Genomic DNA, 18,375 nt, shown 5'->3' with positions numbered 1-18,375 from the left:
CCCCCCAAGACTTTTTGTTTTGTTCCTTCCAGCCTGACCATTACTAACCACCTCCTTGGCCAGTTTGAGGGGGGGAGTCTTTGCCCCGGCTGTGGGGGTTTTTTTGGGGTCCTTTTTTTTTTATCCAGAGGAGCTCAGGCGTCCCCCCGGGGGGAGTCGCTCCCCGGGCTCTGACTTTGTAAACCTGGCGCTGTGTCTTCCCTGGTCCCTTACGGGGTGGATTTCTGTGCCCCATGCTTTCGCTGTGATGGGAGCCAGCCAAAGCTGGAATGCTCATTGAGGAGGCAGCAGCAACAGTCCGAGAGGGCAAAACGGGCAAAGATTTGTTACCCATGCTTTCTACTGAGTGCCAGGCAGGGACAGGGCGTAGGAAATGGGAATCTGCTGTCCTTTCGTGGAAACTTGAAACCTCGTTTGTTTCTCTTTTGGATGGAGTTACTATAAGCTGCCAGAAGTGCTGTGTCCGGCTTTGATGAAATATGTTCCTTAACTGTTTAATCACCCAATTTCTATTCATTCCCGCCGAGACGTTTCACAGTTACTATAACAATACGAAATGAAATGTTTGGCGCTAATATCTTTTTTTAAAATCTTGATTTGCTTTATTTCTATTAAATAATAGACATTTACATGACAGAAGGTGGCCACTCGGCCCATTGGATTTCTGCTGACACTCCACTAGCCTGTAATCATTCGTAGTACAAAGAAAAGCGTGTCACAATAATATGGCAAACAACAGTGAGCCAGTACATACTGCTGTCCACGAATATTCAAACCAGCGATCTTCACGTTATTCTGCATGGGAGCGATCCTTTACCGTTACTAAAGCACTTGCAGCTTCAAGTTTTTCCCAAATCATGGAAAACGTTATCACCTCACAAATCTGGATTCAATTTGCAGAAGGAACTGCTTGATTCCCTCCAGTGAACAGTACAAAAATGCTTCTTTTTCCTTTTTCCATTTTGTTTGCCTCTTATAAAAGTTGAATATCCTAGCATGTCCAGTATAATCAATCCACAATGTCACCTCCGTAATGACCTTTCAATCAAACCCATTTGTGTGTCTAGTTCTGAAGAAACGTAATTTTCAACAAGAAACATTAACTCTGTTCCTCTCTCCACAGGTGTTATTAGAACTGCAGAGTTTTTCCGGCACATACTTTCTAAATCCCATATATTTCTACATGTATTATTCATTAAAAAAAAGATTGTGGGATATGCATGTCTCTGGCAAAGCTTGCATTTGTTGCCAATCTATAATTGCCCTTAAGAAGGGGATGGAGATCCACATTTTTAACTGCTGCTGCCAATGTGGTGGAAGCACATTCTCAGTACAGTTAGGAAGAGATATAGTGATTTAATTTCAAGTCAGGGTGGTGTGTGGTTTGGAGAGGAACTGGCAGTTGGGTGATGTTCCCATGGGTCTGCTGTTGTCTTTCTAAGTGGTAGCAGTCATGATTTCAGAATGAGCCTTGATGAGTTGCTGCAGTACATCTCATAGATGATACACACAGCTGCCATTATGTGCTGGTGGTGTAGAGAAGTGAGGGCAAAAGTGATGATGGAGTGTTAATCTGGTGGGCTGCTTTGTGCTGGATGGCGATGAGTTTTTGAGCGTTGTTGGAGCCTCACTTGTTCAGACAAATATTCTGTCACAATCCTGATTTATGCCTTCTAGATGGTGGACAGGTTTGGGAAGCCAGGTCGCCACAAAATTGCTAGCATCTGTCCTATTTTGCAGCCACATGGCACTTCCAGTTAATAAGTTTTTGGTGGACAGTAACTCCCTGCACCTTGTTGGTGGGGGTTCAGTGATGGCAATGCCAAGATGGTCACAGGGAGATTATGAGATTCTGTCTTGTTGGGGATGTTTATTGTCTGTCACATGTATGGAATGAATGGCACTTGTCATTTAGTGACGAAAGCCTATTTTCTTTTTATTCGCTCATGGGATGTGGGTGACTCTGGTTGGAGCAGCCTTTATTCTACGTCCCTGGCTGTTCTGGAGAAGTTTGTGGTGAGCTGCTGCCTTAAACTGCTACAGTCCATGATTTCAATCAGTGGATGATTCCAAACCAGTTTGCTTGCCGATTCAAATAAAAACCGAAAGAACTGCAGATGCTGTAAATCAGGAACAAAAACAGAAGTTGCTGGAAAAGCTCAGCAGGTCTGGCAGCATCTATGGCGAAAAAAATCAGAGTTAACGTTTCGGGTCCGGTGATCCTTCTTCTGATCTGAAACGTTAACTCTGATATTTTCTTCACAGATGCTGCCAGACCTGTTGAGCTTTTCCAGAAACTTCCGTTTTTGTACCTCCTGATTCTCACTGGTTCCAGTTTGCTAGGGTTCAATGTGGCCTTCATGTTAAGGGCTGTCACTCTCACCTCACCTGAGGAATTCAATTCTTTAGTCAATGCTTGAACCAAAGCTGTGATTTGAATCCAAACTGGGTGTCAGTCAGCAGGTCATTGCTGAGCAGATGCTAGATTGATAGCACTGTTGATGACAACTTCCATCACTTTGCCAACAATTGTGAGTAGACTGATGGGGCGGTAATTGTCTGGGTTGGATTTATCCTGCTTTTTTGTGTACAGGACATACCTGGGCAATTTTCTATATTGTCAGTCAGATGCCAATGCTGTAACTGTACTGGAATGGCTTGGCGAGGGTTATGGCAAATTCTGGAGCACAAGTTGACTGTACGATTGCTGGAATATTGGCAGGACCCATAGCCTTTGCAGTCTCCAATTTCATGATATCACATTGAGTTGATCAAAGTAGCTGAAGGATGGCAAACGAAAAACATCTTGCTGCAAACGAGCGTGTTTTGCTGCAGTATCTGCACAGGAGCAAATCCACACTGCAATCATCAGTGAACCCTCACGCTTCTGATGTTATTGATGGAGGGAAGATTTTTGGTGAAGCAGCTGAAGTTTGTTAGGTCGAGGACTCTACCTGGAAGAACTTCTGCAGAGATACCCTGGGACTAATATGGTTGGTTTCCAAGAAATGCAGCCATCTTCCTTTGTGCTAGGCATGACTCCATCCAGTGGAGAGTATTCAGTAGCTCAAAGTTTGTATGGGCTTCGTGCTGTTAGCCAGTAGTCGCTGTCACCTCAACCAATCTATTCTGTTGTGAATGCTTTGCACATTTAGTTTTTTTTTTCATTTTTTTTTCTGATGTCACCCTAAAGTCTCTAAAATTGTTAAACTGTGTTCCTTCCTGCCCTATTTGGCTTAGTTTATCCAGATTATCACTCTGCTTCATAGCCTTGAAATCTTACTGCTTTTAAATAGACTTTTTCCCCTGCATTCCCTTACCACCCCTCATTATGCTGGACTGCATTATAGCCCATTCTACTTCTCTAGTTATTCCTTTGTCAATACTCAAGAACCAGTCTAGTTTAACTGGAATCCATCCCAAAAGAGCCTCTTCCCCTTTCTCCAGTAATAGTAACACTTAAATTGAAGTGTTTTTTATCTTTGTAGTATCACTCTGCTCATGTTAGGTCAGCAGTGTATCAGGTTAGAGGCAGTGAAGGAATTGATAGCATTGGCAGTGTGGTAAAGCAGAGAGTCATCAATGTGCATTTAGTACCTGATAGTAGGTGTTAGCTTGGTTGGAAGCATGTAGATGTGGAATGGGAGCAAGGTGGCCTAAAGAGTAGATCCTTCTGAGACACCAGAGGTAATGGTTCAGCAATGTGGAGATCAACCATAATTGTTGTTGTTCTGACCATGACTAGATTAATAGGAATGGGGAAAAACGCCACAGCAATCCTTTTAATTGAATGTTGGAAGAGAAACTTTTTGAAAATCATAGGATGTCATTTGTGAGTTGGATAAAGGTGCTTTCAGTATTACAACAAGGACAGAAACCTAACCGAAACTTGAGACATTGAGTTGTGTGAAAGATGGACATGAATCTGTCAACAGTAAACAACATTCCAGAAATTATGATGAATGGGAATAGGGTGACCTCAGGAATGTACCCTTCCAATTGCCAATCGAACCAGTTTAAACCTGTCTGGTTTAAAGAAATGTGATACTTCAGCTCACTAGAGAATGAATGCTGTATTATTAACAATATGTCAAACCTAAGAAAAGCATATAATGGCAAATTACTTTTTGAATCCTGTGAATTATCTTTTGGATGATGTCTTTGCTTGAGGTTTGACACCAGAAGACTTTGAAAATATAAATTTAAAAATTGTACATCACTTATTGCATGATACAATATGTCTATCAAAACTGATTTTTTTTTTCTAATTTTTAGAAGTTTTCTCACTTCCAACATATCACTGGAAACACTGTTTTAAGTTAAACAGAAAACATATAAAATAGAAATTTGGAGTCTAGTTTGTACTGGACAGAAAATGAACCAGATTTTTGAGATTTGATCTTTACAATCATAACATCAGTTTTTGATTTAGTGTTCCATGTGTGAGCTACAAATATTTTAATAAACAATGAACCCCTCGATATACTATCATTTCCAAAGATCTGCTGGCAATCTGAAAATTAATTGTTCATCCTCTAAACTTCAATTTCAGGCAAGTTTTTGTTTAACAGAAAAAAAATCAAGCTTCCTGTAGAAATAAGTTAGAAGAAATTCAAAGATGGAATCACTGTGGTGTCATGATCAGCTGTTGCTCTGATATGTGTACCCAACATGTTTGTATGCCAGAGATTACTGAGGCTTTCAGAATGTAATTTAGATGCTGCTGAAAGTAACATCTGAGAATAATAAATTCTTCCTACAATTTATACTGGAGTTAATTTGAGTATGGTGATTGATATTAGTGAAGCCATGCTTAATTTTCAGAAAACAAGATAATGGTGAACTTAAAAAGAAATGCAAAAATATTTAATATTAGCTAGTGAAATCTCTCAAGGATACTTTTTAAAATTTAAGTAAGGTTCCTCTCAGGAGCATACTCCAAAAAATGGACATGAGATGGAGAGAAAAATCAAAGAAGACGGAAAAAAAAACTAACTTTTCATAGTGCAAGGTCATGTACAACTAACTGAGAGTAACAACCAGAGGTCTCCAGCACAGAAAAAAGTGGTCTGCGCTGGTCAGAAATAGCCACCTAACTATTCTAATCTCAGTTACATTTATAGAGGGATTAATTAAGTAACAATTACACTTTTGCTTTATCATCCGTTTCTGGCATTGTCACTCCCGAATTTTATTATCTATAGGCATACAATTTCCAATTAACCTGTGAAAATTTTTAGAAAAAGTAATATATTTTGTGTGCAGAGAATATGTTGACCCATTAAAGAAGCTCTTCAAGACCTGTCAAAAAGTATATTTTCTGCTTCCAGCAGAGTCAGGGACTCGTGTTACAAAATCATTTTTGGCGCTCTCTCTTCTTGTATCATGACAATTCCCTCTCAAGAAATGCTTTTCCTTGAGCCCAGTTATGCTATCTATCGAGCTCATCCATAACTTACATTCATTCTTTAAGGTTCTTGAAAAGGCCGTTGCTTTGTAAATCTGTGTCTGTCTGTCCCAAAATTCCAACTTCAATCTCCTTAATCAGGTTTCCTTCCTTATCCAAAATTACAAATAGCATTTTTGGTGATTGAAAACGTGGTACGTTATCATTTCTGATCCTCCATTACCCTTCTTCCTGAATAGTCAACAGTACACTATCCTTCAGCACCTGTTGTTTGTTGCCCAGTTCAACAGAACTGTCTGCACTTGGTTCCATTCTTCGCTCTGGCTGTGATTAAATCGCTTTCTCACATAATAGCATCCCCTCTTGATTCTGCACCATCAGATAAAGAATCCACCAAGGAGCCTTACTTTACAAAAGTTAGTTTTTTTTCCTTCTTCTTTGATTTTTCTCTCCATCTCATGTTCATTTTTTGGGGTATGCTCCTGAGAGGAACGTTACTTAAATTTAAAAAAGTATCCTTGAGAGATTTCACGAGCCTTACTTCCTTGTCTACATGCAGCCAATTGACATCATCTCAAAACATGTTTTTGGTTTGAATGCTGCTGATACCATCTATCTCCTCACCATTTGCCTGACTCTGTATTATTGGAAGCCCTATCCAGCATTTCATCTAATTTCCTTTCCATTGAAAAGGTTGCTTATTGCTGAAGTAGTGGGTCAAAACTTACACAGGATGAGGAAGTTCAAATGGCAACATGTCTTTAATTTGAACAGAATTTAACATGAGATATGATACAATGCGAAGACATTGAGCTGTGTAATAATCTCATATGTGCTGGAAAAATGTTATTGTAGATTTTGAATCAGTAATATAAGTCTTCCAAGACAGCTATCTTGTTTTGGGTTGCCCAGATTCTTGTGCTTAGAGACTTTCACTTCTATGAACAAGGTGCTTTATTCATATCCTCAGCATTTGCTACAAATGACGATGATTACCTGTCTGCAATAATATATAAGAATAAAACACACACTGTGTCTCTGTCATTATAGTAATTGTAGCTTTTAGGATACGTACCTAGAAAGTAAACTAAAGAGTTCCAATACCAAAGTCAGTGTGTGTTACATAATTGCAGTACCAGTCTTTTTGTGGACTAAAGTTTTAAAGTCATTTAAAACTGAAATGCTTTGTGATAATTTTAGTGTGTGAGTATACGAATATTTTTACTTTATTGTACTGTGGCACAAAGCATTCCCTGACTCCTATCCACCAGGAATATGATTAAGTTATTAATACTTGTGCTGCAAGTCATTGTCCACTTTGCTTTCTGCATTATTATATTCAACATGAAATGACATGAGTAGGATGTGTGGTTAAAGAGAAATATACAAATGCCACCAACCTTTCCCACAGGAAAATTATGAATCATTTTGTGACAGAGAAAGAACATTTAAAATTGCTCCATGGCTCCCCACCCACAAGCTCCGCAACACTACAAACTATTTTCAGTTCTGCAGTAGAGATAGTATGACCAGTTAGTTCAGTTGGCTGAATGGCTAGCATGTGGTTTAGAATAACACTAACGATGTGGCTGTGATTCCTGCTGTAGCTGAGGTAGACTTGGTACATGCATTCTTGCCCTGGCCTTGTGAAAGTTAAGGGCAAACCACCACTGGTTTAAAAAAAACTGCCAAGAAAGACAGGATGGATGAAGCAACAACAGATAATGAGCCAAGGACCTGCCTTTGGGCAGAGCACATATGAATAAATGAATGAGAGAAGAGATAGCAGAAGCACTATTATGTGTATTTAATAATATTTATTCAGATTAATCTGTAGTGCCATAAGATTGACAGTAACTAACATTTTCAATATATTTATAAAGGAAAATACTGTGTCTAGAAAACCATAGGCAGTTTAACATTTCTAGGAGGAAAATAATGCAATCTTTATTAAAGGGGTACAAAATGAAACAGTATCTAGAAATCAAACATATGATAACAGATGTCAAAAGCTAAAGAAATGCTTGACCAACCTTTGTTGAATTCTTTGAAGATATAATGAAGACAGTATACAAATGCAGTGTAAAAGATTTAATATGTCTAGATTTCCAGAATGCCTTCAATAATGTACCAGTGAATAAGGTCAGACCATTGTGATAAAGGTTTATAATATATTAATCTCATTTGACATGAAACAGGTTTCATACTGTCATGTTGCTTTACCTTTTTATAAAAAAGACATCAGACAGGCTTTTCTACAGTTGAAGTTCATGAAATAAAAGGGAAGGTGGCAGCATGGGGTTAAAGTTCAGTGAATAATAGGAAACAGAAAAGTGGTGAATAGTTCCTTTATGGACTGGAGGATGACATATAGTGAAGTTCCCCAGGTCAGTATTGTGATTTTTTAAAAAAAATCTGTATTAATGATCTAGACTCTGTGTGAGCAGGTACCATTTCATAATTTGTGGGTGATACAAACCTGAAAGCACTATGAATTGTGAGGATGATAGTGATTGACTTCATGAGAACTTCAGTGGTTTCACTGAGCAGACATGAGACAGACGGAATTTACTGGAAATAAGTTTGAAGTGACGCATTTGGTAGGAAAGAGCAAGGAGAGACAATATAAATTAAAGGATATGATTCTACAGAAGGTGCAGAAGCAGAGGGGCCTGGGTGTATATGTACACAATTCTTTGAAGGTGGTAGGGGAGGTTGTATTTTACAAATAGTCAGAGAATTACAGGAAGAAGGCAGGAGAATGGGGTTCAGAAACGTATCAGGCATGATTGAGTCTTCCACGCCATTCAATGTGTCAAATGGCCTCATTCTGTTCCTATATCTTATAGTCTTTGGAGTCCCAAAGCAAAGAAGTTGTGGTTATCCATTACAAAACACTGGTTTGGCCACATCTGGACTATTGCACTGGATTCTGGGCACCACACTTCAGGAAGCATTGGAGAAGTTGCAGAAAAGTTTTTTGGCGATTAGTTTTGGGGATGAAGACTTTGATATAAGACGAATCCTCATCACAGCCCCTCATGGTATTGGACCATCTGATCGATTTATTGCCATCATCCTCCATCCTGTTGGGGAGTTACAGGACCTGCTTTGTCAAGTGTGATAAAGGAAGACCATTTGGTATTCTAACAAGAAAAGGCCCTTGATTGAAATAAGATTGTAGTTTATTTCAGGAAAGCAACAAGTTCACTTAGGAGCATAGAGACATAGGAGCAGGAGTAGGCTGTTGAGCCTGCCTCACCATTAAAATCCTCCGAAAATAAAGGCTAACATTCCATTGGCTTTCCTAAAGCTTGCTGCACCTGCATGTCAGTTTTCAGTGCCTTGTCGATAAGGAGGACTAGGGCTCTTTGCACATCTACATTTTCAAACCTCTTGTCATTTAAGAAGTACTCTACACACCTCTTTCTCCTACCAAAGTCGATAAACTCACATTTTTCCACATCATAGTCCATTACCTGCCTTGAACTGAATGTTAAATTCTATCATGTTATAATCACTACTCCCTTGGGGATCTTTTAGTCTGACGTCACTTATTAAATTAGCCACATTACCCTTTACCAGATCCAAGATAGCTTGCTCCCTGGTTGGCTCCATGACACATTGCTCTAGGAAACAATCCCTAATGCACTCTATGAATTCATTGTCATAGCTCCCCTTTCCAATTTGATTAACCCAACCAAATTACACACATTTGGCGCAGGTGGGACCTGAACACTACCAGCTACCACCTACCACTGAACCACAAGAGTCCTTAGTTCCTCGGTGTAGTGTTTTAAGCCCAATCATTTTCAGCTGCTACTATCAATGATCACCCCGCTAACATAAGGTCAGAAGTGTGAATGTTCATTTGTAACAGTGGAGACACTGAAGCACTCTGTCTCCATATGAAGCAAGACCTGAACAATATCCAGGCTTGTGCTGCTAATTGGCAAGTACCATTCACCCCACACAAGTACCAGACAATGAACATCTCCAAAAGGAAGGAATCTAACCATTTCTCCTTGACATTCAATGGCTGTACTATCACTGAATTCCTCCAGTATTAACATTCTGGAGATTACCATTATATCACCAGAGCCTGAATTGGGCCAGTCAAATAATTACAGTGGCTGCAACAGCAGGTCAGAGGCAAGGAATTCTGTGGCAAGTATCCTGCCTTCTGTCTTCCCAATGCTGTTTTCAAGACACAAGTCAGGGTGCAATAGAATACTCTCAACTTGCCAGTTTAACAATATAACTCCAACAATATTTATAAAACTTAACACCAAACAGCACCAATCAGCCTGTTTGATTGGCATTCTGTGTATCGCCTTCACTATTCAATGCACAGTGGAAGCAGTGCGTACCATCTACAAGATGAATTGCAGTAACTGTCCAATGCTTCTCCATCAGCACCTTGCAACCTTTAATTGAAACAATTCTGAAGAAGAATCACATTTAGATTCAAAATACTAAATCTATTTTTCTATCCACAGATGCTGTGAGACCTGGTGAATTACAAAAGTGTATTTATTTGTTTGCTGTCTGATTTAATGTCTGGTTTAGAAGTAACTCTATCTTGAGAATCGTTTTCTCCAAGATGTATAATTCTGTTTTCTGTGTGATCTACCTGTGAAGTTAAATCTTCTTGACAATATTATTTTGACTGCCATTCCTTCCTAATGTGATTATTTGTTTTCCTTTAGAGCCTTTTAGTTGAGTAACAAAGCAATGCTGTGACTTTATACAGTTGCGCTGGAATTAGAATCCCTACAGTGTGGGAACAGGCCCTTCGGCCCAACAAGTCCACACCGAACCTCAGAGCATCCCACCCAGATCCATCCCCCTATGACCCACCTAATATACACCCTCTACCTCCCTGAACACTACGGGCAATTTAGCATGGCCAATCTACCTAACCTGCACATCTTTGGACTGTGGGAGGAAACCCACACAGACACGGGGAGAATGTGCAAACTCCACACAGACAGTCGCCCGAGGCTGGAATCGAACCCAGGTCCCTGGTGCTGTGAGGCAGCAGTGCTAACCACTGTGCCACCGTGTCGCCCTGTGCAATTAAATGGAAGATTCTAGCTTTTGTGACTAAAATTTTTCACAGTTTCTGCAGAGAAATCTCACTAATAACAGTCTTAATAAAATGTTCCTATTCCCTTAGTGGCTTTATTGAGTGAATCCCACTGTCTGTGGATTAATAAATATTTCCCATTTCCTTAATGGCTTTATAGAATGAATCCTGGTCTTCACAGCTATGGAATGCAAATCCTATTTCTTCAACAGATTTCTCTGGATGCTGCACATTATCTATGACTCTGCTGATAATCTTCATTGCCTCGCATTATTTTTTCTGGATGATTCCTATCATCTGCAGTTTGAATAAATGTTTTCTGGATATACCACAGTTTAACTAAAAGATCTCCTGCCTTTTCTGCAACCTCAATATTCTCCTAACTTTCTTTCACCATTAGACGTTGTTGGCTTAGACTTGTAATTTGCATCCTTATCATTTTTATTCTGGCTTTATGACCTGGGAATGTTACAGAGTCATAGAATTGTACAGCTTGGAAGTAGACCCTTTGGTCCAACTTGTCCATGCTGACCAGATATCCTAAATTTATCTAGTCCCATTTGCCAGCATTTGGCCCAAATCCCTCTAAACCCTTCCTATTCATATAGCCATCCGGATTCTTTTAAATGTTGTTACTGTACCAGCCTCCCCCACTTAGTCTGGCAGCTCGTTCCATGCATGCACCACCTTCTGCATGAAAATGTTGCCCCTTAGGTCCCTTTTAAAATCTTTCTCCTCTCACCTTAAACTAATGCCCTCCAGTTTTGGACTCCTCCACCCCAGGACAAAGACATTGGCTATTCACCCCATCTATGCCCTTCATGATTTTATAAACCTCTATAATATCACCCCTCAGCCTTCGATGCTGCAGGGAAAATAGTTATTCAGCCTCTCCCAATAGCATAAACCCTCCAAACCTGGCAACATCCTTGCAAATCTTTTCTGAACCCCTTCACGTTTCACAACATCCTTCATATAGCAGGGAGGCCAGAACTGCATGCGGTATTCCAAAAGTAGCCTGACCAATGTCCTGTACAGCCACAACATGACCTCCTAATTCCTACACTCAATGCACTGACCAAATAAAGGCAAGCATACCAAGAGCCGCCTTTACTATCCTGTCTACCCGTGACTCCATTTTCAAGGAAGTATGAACCTGCACTCCAAGGTCTCTTTGTTCAGCAATACTCACCAGGATCTTACCATTAAGTCCTGCCCTGATTTGCCTTTCCAAAATGCAGCACCTCACATTTATCTAAATTAAACTCCATCTGCCACTCCTCAGCCCATTGACCCATTTGATCAAGGTTCCATTGTACTCTGAGGTAAACTTCTTTGCTGCCCACTACACCTCCAATTTTGGTGTCATCTGCAAACTTGCTAAGCATACTTTCTATGTTCACATCCGAATCATTTATATAAATGACAAAAAGCAGTGGACCCAGCACTGATCGTTGTGGCAGACCGCTGGTCACAGGTCTCTAGTCTGAAGAGCAACCCTCCACCAGCACCCTCTGTCTTCTATTTTTAAGCCAGTTCTGTATCCAAATGGCTAGTTTCTCTAGTCTACCACCTCAGTTTAAATTGCATCTGGCATCCTTAATTTCTCCTCCTTTAGCTGTGCCTCTGGATAGTGCTCACAATATCATGATGAGCTGTTAAGTACTTGTTTATTTCTAGCTTTCTCAACCTGTAAACTATACCATTTATTTTTTAAAAAAATTCTCTTCCCCACTGTGGATTTCAACTTTGCTAATGGACATTCCAATGTCTGTTTGCTGCTTGGCTCAATCTCAGGATGGTTCCCACAGATTTTTTGTCACTTGATGCAATCTCTAACAGTTTAGGTGTAAGTAGCATTTCATTTCTATGGACTTTCTAGCTCCCCTCACCACTTATGTCTTATATCTGGTTTAAAGTGCTTTTATATTTTCTGTAGCTACCGTCCTATAGACTCTTGCCATGAGAATTTCTTCTGTGGGTGGCTCAAATGCTCAGTTTTTTTCAGTTACTGTTTGCTTGAGCAACGTCCCTTCAAGCTGTCTGAAGAAACACTTGATCTCCACAGATGCCAGTATTATGAATGCTGCAGCTAACAAGGGCTTGTACTATTTCCATTATGTTGAAAGATGACTCCTCACCAATGCTCATCATGGTACATTTTCTGCCACTATCCTCTTTGATGGAAAGGATCGGCAAAGTCTGTTTTGTCGAGTATGGTTTAGTGGATAGAGTTTAATAACTACATCTTAAACAAGATGTAGTTTACTGCGTGTGAAAAACTAGATACGTGTAACATTGGTAAAGAATAGAGAAATAACTATGTTTCACATCAATCTTCATGCTGATTTGAGTTAAATAGGTTGGAGAGGGTAGCAATGACGATGGATTTATGGAGTACATTAGGGATAGTTTCCTAAAGCAATATGTCATGGAGCCAGTGAGGGAGCAGGTTATCTTGGATCTGGTAATAGGAAACAAGGCAGGTTTAATAAATGACTACAGATTAAAAGATCCCCGAGTAAGTAGTGATTATAACATGATAGAATTTAATGCTCAGTTTGACAGTGAGAAACTTGGGTTGGAAACAGCTGTGTTTAACTTAATAAAGAGAATTACAATGAAATGAGCATAGAATTAGCTAACAAAAACACAAGTTGCTGGAGAAGCTCAACAGGTCTGGCAGCATCTGTGAAGAAAATGGTCAGAGTTAATGTTTCAGGTCTGGTGAAGGGTACCAGATGGGGTAAATGGGGAAGAATTTACAGGTTATAAACCCAAAGATAAGTAGGATTTTTAAAAAATATCAAATTGCAAACTAAGTAAACAAAATAAAGACACAGGGCCAGGGGATATGCTCTACCTGCATGATGTGGGAGCTGATGGACCCCATTGTGGTTCATAGTGACCACGTCTGTAGGAAGTGTAGGTTGCTTGAGGAACTCCAGCTCAGCGTTGATGAGCTGGAGTCTGAGCTTCAACCACTGCGATACATCAGGGAGGGGGAGAGTGCTGTGTTTCAGGAGGCAGTCACACCCCTTAGATTAACTACCTTAAATTCAGTCAGTGGTCAGGGACAGGAGGATATGACTGCAATTGAGGCAGGTAAAGGGATGCAGGTGGTAGTGCTAGAGTAGCCTCAGCCCTTGAGCTTGTCTCACAGGTTTGAGATTCTTGCCTTCAGTGTGGATGAGTGTGGGAGCTGTAGGGAGGATGGGCAAACTGACCATAGCACCATAGTACAGTGAACCAATCAAGAGAAAGAAGAAAAGAGAAATCTAGTTGTAATCAGGGATATATTGTCAGGGGAATAGACATGGGCTTTTTAGAAAAAATGAAAGAACTGCGAATGCTGTAAATCAGAAACAAAAACAGAAATTGCTGTAAAAGGTCAGCAGGTCTGGCAGCATCTGTGGAGAGAAATCAGAGTTAATGTTTCAGGTCGAGGGACCCTTCCTCAGAATAGACACTGGATGGAGAGTCAGGATCAAGAGTCCCAAAGGCTGAGTTGCCTGCCTGGTGTCCTGGTTCAGGAAGTCACATCTGGGAAAGATCCAGTTTTCATGATCCACGTAGGCACTAACAATATAGGATGAAAGAGGAAAAGAGGTTCAGCTGAGGGAATATGAGCAGCCAGGGGCTAAATCAAAAAGCAGAAACAAAAACAATAATAATCTCTGGATTGCTACCTGAGACACAAACTAATTGGCACAGGCTCAACAAGATTAAAAAGGTAAACGTGTGGTTCAAAGGTTTGTGTGGGAGAAATGGACTTGATTTCATGGGACATTAGCACCAATACAGGGGGAAGGAAGGAGCTGTTCCAATGGGATGGGCTCCACCTGAATCATGCTGGGACCTGGCAAATTGCATAATAGGCCAATGGATAGGACTTTAAACTAAATAGTGTGTGTTGGGAGCTGTTCAATTGCATGGAAAACTATGAAAAAGGGGAGGAGGGCTCAGCAGAGGTTATTAAAGTTTCCAAAGCAAATAATATGACGGAACATGTGGAAAGGGTCAGGAATCTAGCTTCAGGCACAGCAGTTGAGGGGACAATTATGAGAAAGGGGGCCGTCAACACAGGACTGAGAGGGATGTACTTAAATGCATGCAGTATATGAAACAGGGTGAATAAGCTTGTAATACAGATTGCAATTGTTAGGTACAAAGAGGGTATCACAGAGTCATGGGTACAAGGGATCAGGGCTGGGAACTAAATATTCAACAATACATGCACTATCGAAGTGACAAGCAGATGGGCAGAGGGGATGGGGTTGCCTTGTTAGGAAGAAATGAAATTAAATTGATAGCAACAAGTGATGTAGAGGCGAAGATATAGAATCTGTGGGTAGAGTTGAGGAACTGGAAAGGTTAAAAAGACTCTGATGGGACTTCTGCATAGACCTCCAGCAGTTGTCAAGATGTGTTGAAGAAAATAAATCAGGAGATAGAAATCGCATGTGAAAAAAGCACTATTACAATAATGATGGAGGACTTCAATATGCAGGTGGATGGGAAAATCAGGTTGGTAGTGGATCTCAAGAAAACGAATTTGTGGAATGTCTATGAGATGGTCTTTTGGAACAGCTTGTGGTAAAGCCCACTAGGGAACAGGCGATTCTGGATTTAGTGTTGTGTAATGAAACAGACTTGATAAGGGAGCTGAAGGTGAAGTAACCATAATATGATAGAATTCACCCTGCAATTTGAGAGGCAGAAGCTGGAATCAAATATAACGGTATTACAATTGAGTAAAGGTGACTACAAAGACCTGAGGGAGTTGCTGGCCAGTGTAGATTGGAAGGGGAGCCTAGCAGGGAAGACAAGGGAGCAGCAGTGGCCGGAGTTTCTGGGGGTAATTTGGAAGGCACAGCAGAGATTCATCCCATGGAAGAAAAAAACATACTAACGGGAAGATAAGGCAACTGTGGATGACAAGGGAAGTCGGGGACAACATAAAAACAAAAGAAAACACATACAATGTGGTGAAGATTAGTCAGAAGCCAGAGAATTGGAAAGCCTTTAAAAACCAGAAAAGGACAACCAACCAAAGCAACATGAGGGAAGAAGATAAGAAATGAGTGTAAGCGAGCTAGTAATATAAAATAATATTGCAAGATATATAAAAGGTAAGAGAGAGGCAAGAGTAGTCATTGAACCACTGGAAATAAGCCTGGAGAAGTATTAATGGGGAACAAAGAAATGGCGGAAGAATTGAATAGGTACTTTGCATCAGTTTTCACAGTGGGAGACACCAATAGTATATCAGAATTTCAACAAATTCAGGGGCAGAGGTGAGTGTAGTGGCCATCACTCAAGAGAAGGTGCTGGGAAGCTGAAAGGCCTGAAGGTGGATAAATCACCTAGACTGGATAGACCACATCCCTGAGTTCTGAATGAGATAGCTGAGGAGATTGTGGAGGCATTGATGGTGATCTTGCAGGAATCACTGGAGTCAGGAAGCTGTAGAAGACAGGAAGACAGATAGGCCAGCTTGCCTCACCTCAGTCATTGGTAAGATTTTACAGTCCATTATTAAGGATGAGATAGTGAAGTACTTGTAAGTGCACAGTAAAATAGGATTGTGTCAGCACAGCTTCGCCAAGGGGAGGCCATGCCTGCTAAAGTTTTGTGAGAAGGTAATGAGCAAGTTAAACAAAGGAGAGCCAGTGAACGTGATCTGTTTGGATTTCCAGAAGGCCTTTGACAAGGTGACGCATGGGAAGCCACGAAATAAGATAAGAGTCCATGGTGTTAGAGGCAAGGTCCGGGCATGGATAGAGGATTGGCTGAACGGCAGGAGGCAGAGAGCAGGGTCTTTTTCAGGATGGCAGCCAGTGATGAGTACAGTTCTGAAGAGATCTGTGTTGGGACCGTAATACATTATACATTAACTATTTGGACAAAACATCTGAAGGCATTGTTGCTAAGTTTGCAGATAACTCAAAGATATGTGGAGGGACAGGTACTGTTGAGGAAGTGGGAGCTGCAGAAGGAGTTGGACAGGCTAGGAGAGCAGGCGAAGAAGTGACGGAGGAAAACAATGTGGGAAAGTGTGTGGTTGTGTACTTTGATAGGAAGAATAGAGGCATAAAATTTTATAAACAGGGAAAGGCTTCAGAAATCTGAAGCACAAAAAGACTTGAGAATTCTCATTCAGGATTCTCTTAAGTTAACATGCAAGAATTCAAATGTAATGTTAGAATTCATTTCAAGAGGGCTAGAATACAAAAGCAGAGATGTACTGCTGAGGCTGTAAAAAGCTCTAGTCAGACCGCATTTGGAAATTGTGTGCAGTGTTAGGTTGATATCTAAAGAAGGATGTGCTGACGTTGTAGGGGGTCATGAGGAGGTTTACAAGAGTGGATGTGGAGGAGATATTTCCACTAGTAGGAGTGACTAGGACCCGAGGGCACAGCCTCACAGAGTGAAGGGACGACCCTTTAGAACTGAGATGAAGAGGAATTTCTTCAGCCAGAGAATGGTTACTCTGTGGAACTTATTGCCTCAGAAGGCTGGGAAGGCCAAGGCATTGAGTATATTTAAGACAGACATAGATATGTCCTCGATTGGTAAGGGGATCAAGGGTTGCAGGGTGAAGGCAACAGAATGGGGTTGAGAAATGTATCAGCCAGGATCGAATGGCAGAGCAGATGATGGGCTGAATGGCCTAATTTTGCTCCAATGTCTTATGGTCTGATGGTCTGACAGTCTTATGGCCTTAAGTTGAAAGAAAAAAGCATACAAAGAGACCAAAGTCAGTGATTGCCTTAAAGAGTGGGATAAATTCAGAATCCAGCAAAGGAGGACTAAACCAATAACAAGGACAGAGAAAATAAACTATAAAGGCAAACTAGTGAGGAATATAAAAACTGAAAATGAGATTCTTTAAATATCTAAAAAAGGAAGAGAGAAAACAAAGCGGACATAGGCCCCTTAGAAGATGAATCTGGGGAGACGGTTTTGGGGAACCAGGAAACGTCAGAGAAGTTAAACAGATATGTTGTATCCGTTTTTTCATTGGAGGATACTTCAAGCATTCTAATAATAGAGGAATGTGGGAGAAGAATTAAATATTATCACCACCACTAAAGTAGTTGTATTAGATAAACTAATGGGGTTAAAGGCAGACAGGTCTCCTGGCCCTGATGGCTTGCCTTTTAGGACCCTAAAAGATGTAGCTACAGAGATAGTGAATGCATTAGTTGTAATTTTCCAAAAGTCCATGGAATTTTGAGAAGTACCAGATGGTTGGAAAACTGACACTGTGACACGCTATTCAGAAACCGAGGGAGGCAAAAAGCAGTAACTGTGTGATTCACTAACACTAATTGTTGGAAAAATATTGAAACCAATTTTGAAGGAAGGAATAAGCATTTGGAAAACCTTAAACTAATCAAGTGGAGCCAGATTGGCCTCATGAAACGAAAATCATGTCTGACTTACTCATCAGTGTTTTTTGAGGAAATCTCAAGCACAGTGGATTGAGGGGAAGCAGTAGATGTGTAATTTTTGGACCTTCCAGAAGGCATTCATTTAAAAGTTGAAGCTGTAAGATAAGAACCCATGGTGTTGGAGGTTGTATATTGGCATGGATAGGGTAGGAAATAGCAAGTGTTGATGAGGGGTTCTTTATAAAGTTGGCGACCTGTGACTTGTGTGGTTCCACAGGAATCCATGCTGGGACCACAACTGCTAACAATATGTATTAGTGTCTTGAAGGATAGAAGTGAATGCACTGTAGCGAAATTTGCATACAATGCAAAAATAGGTGTGAGTTTCAAAAGGAATGTAAACATTTATAGAGAGATAGTGATAGGTTAAGTTAGAGGAGACAAAATTGGTTAATGTAGTACAATGTGGGAAAATGTGAAAT

General features: G+C 40.5%; 2 protein-coding genes across 2 annotated transcripts in view; both read left to right on the top strand.

Moving 5' to 3' along the window:
* LOC125480965 (dermatan-sulfate epimerase-like) overlaps positions 1–18,375 on the top strand; it is a 167,759-nt gene that overhangs the window by 90,955 nt on the left and 58,429 nt on the right. The window lies entirely within an intron of this gene.
* The window catches only part of LOC109920175 (dermatan-sulfate epimerase), a 54,720-nt gene that overhangs the window by 621 nt on the left and 35,724 nt on the right, over positions 1–18,375 (top strand). The gene's annotated exons all lie outside the window — the stretch shown is intronic.

The sequence above is a fragment of the Rhincodon typus genome, chromosome 5, assembly GCF_021869965.1.
Source record: "Rhincodon typus isolate 14 chromosome 5, sRhiTyp1.1, whole genome shotgun sequence".
Taxonomy (NCBI): domain Eukaryota; kingdom Metazoa; phylum Chordata; class Chondrichthyes; order Orectolobiformes; family Rhincodontidae; genus Rhincodon; species Rhincodon typus.
This window is presented reverse-complemented; position numbering and strand designations above follow the sequence as displayed.